The sequence below is a fragment of the Schistocerca cancellata genome, chromosome 1, assembly GCF_023864275.1.
Source record: "Schistocerca cancellata isolate TAMUIC-IGC-003103 chromosome 1, iqSchCanc2.1, whole genome shotgun sequence".
Lineage (NCBI taxonomy): Eukaryota > Metazoa > Arthropoda > Insecta > Orthoptera > Acrididae > Schistocerca > Schistocerca cancellata.
In genome coordinates, this window is record NC_064626.1 from 1,031,739,541 (window position 1) to 1,031,742,158 (window position 2,618).

Below are 2,618 nucleotides of genomic sequence, written 5' to 3' on the forward strand. Positions count from 1 at the left end.
AGTTGCAGCAATATTCTATTGATGGAGCCGAGAAAAGGCAGCTTGTCGACGAGAAGAATTACTTTAAGGTACCAGCTCAACGTATTGTCGAGTATCACTTGAGTTCGTGGATTCTAGCCAGCGTGAATCAGTAATTATTCCTGACTGAATATAAGAAGAATTCCAAGGTTGGTGAATGATTCGTTGTTACAGAAAAGCGAAAAAATCTAACTTGGAAAAATTAGAAAATAGAAAACAGCTGTTTGTTTCAAGCGATCAGCATAGATAGGGCTCCAGATACATGCAAAAAGCTCACGATATGAGAAAACTTGACTCCAGAAAGAGCATAGGACTTCGAAGTATTAGGTTGCCGCATAAGTTCATAGTGTTTTCGTTTTGCTTGTTGGTATTCCGACTGCTATGGGTTTATTTATCGCTTGTCATTTTTATTTGTAGTTGATCGTTGCTATTTAGGTTTGCATCTTGTAATTTCCTCATCTGGAGACAGTGAGCGCAGCTACGCCACAAGGAAATGGAGCGCCAAGTGGAGAACAGGAACACTTCCGACATATTCTTCTGTTTGAGTTCAGAGGAGAGATAACAGCAGCGAAGGCAACCAGGAATATTTTCACCGTTTATGGGGATAATGCCATTGGACAGAACATGAAAGAAAATAGTTTCTTTCTTTTAAGTAGGATCGTTTTGATATTAGTGACTTTCCACGTTCAGGAAGACCTTCGGCGTTTGACGGAGACTGTTGAAACACATTAATCCCTGACGATTTACGTCAGAATACTAGAGAACTAGGTCATTTGAATAACTGTGATCATTCCACCAACGTAAGACACGGTGAAGGTTCACGAAACCATGTGTACGGGAACCGCTTGCTCTTAGCTAAAATCAGCAGGTGGCCAAATGTGCCCCTATGCTTGCTCGTTATCAACTGGCTTGTGAACAACACCGACTATTCATTCTGTAACGTTACTGCTGATGCGAAATGTTGTCTTTATGCTAACGTAAGGAAAAAAAAGGAATGGTTTCCAAAACAAAGCAGCAACTCACTGTACAAAGACCAGCGCGCGTCCACAAAAGATGATGTTATACATCTGGTGTAACCATCACTGCTGTCATTTACTGACAACAACTGAGACGTCTTATAGACGCAATCCAAGAGCAACGATCAGGGAGACTGCGTGAAGGGATGTTACTCCATAATAACACCCGCCCCCATTCTGATAGACTGACAGAAGACACTATACAGGAGTTGGGAAGTCATTCCGCACCCATACTTTTAACCTGATCTGGTGCCCTCAAATTTTCGCCTTTTTCACTCTGTGTCGAACAGTCTTCAAGGAACTGCGTTTCCGGATGAAAAGGCGCTCAGAACTTGGCTCGATGAGGTCGTATACACGTCGCGATTCTTCCATTGCGACATAATCTGAAATTGCTTGAAAATGAAAGCAAAAGGTAAAGTTGCGCTCTAGAATGCAAGCCAGCATGGTTCCAATCCGATAGAAAAGATTTCTTGCTAAAATTTGATAAAATTAACAAAGCTGATCTATATGCAATGGCAGAAAAAGAAGTAAGGGTTTTTTTTCACGTCTGTTTGGATCTATAACGTGAAATCAAAAGTGCGGAAACTAAGAAAATCTGATAATGACCTAGCCGAGCGGTCTAAGGCACTGCAGTAATGGACTGAGCGGCTGGTCCATGCGGAGGTTCGAGTCCTCCCTCGGAAATGGGTGTGTGTGTTTGTCCTTAGGATACTTTAGGTTAAGTAGTGTGTAAGCTTAGAGACTGATGACCTCAGCAGTTAAGCCCCATAAGATTTCACAAATATTTGAACATTTATTTTGATAATGACCTGTACAGAAGCTGGGAGCTATTGCACATCTATATCAATATTACACAAGCCATCTATACTGCTCTGCCTATTTCCCCCTTTCCTGCTCTAACCGCGAATGGTTTTTAGGAAGAACGACTATTGGTAGGCCTAAGCATACGTGTGAGTTCGAACATCTATAATTTTTACATATGTAGAAACAATAGATCGCTTGGGTCTTCTACGAAGTGTAGCCCTGGGAATTTTAATAATAAACCACTCTGTGATGCACAACGCCTCTCTTGTAGCGTCTGCCACCGGAGTTGGCTGGGCATCTACATCTACATATTTACCCCGCAAGCCATCTTATGGTGCGTGGCGAAGGTACGTTTTTCCAACACTGGACAGTTCCCTTCCTGTTCAACTCGCAAACACAGGGAGGGGAAAATGACTATCTATACGCCTCCGTATGAGCCCTACTTTCTCGTATCTGATGTTGGCGGTAGTAGAACCGTTCTGCAGTCAGCTTCAGACAACGGTTTTTTAAATTTTCTCAGTGTTGTTCCTCGGAAAGAACGTCACCTTCCCGCCACAGATTCCTATTCCGGTTCCCGTAGCTTCTCCTTAACATTCGGGTGTTGATCGAACCTACCGATAACAAATCTAGCAGCCCGCCTCTGAATTGCTTCGATACCTTCCTGTAATCTGACATATTGCGGATCCCAAACGCTCGAGTGCTACTCAAGAATGGGATGCACTAGTGTTCTATATGCGGTCCCCTTTACAGGTGAATCGCACTTCCCAAAAACTTTCCCAA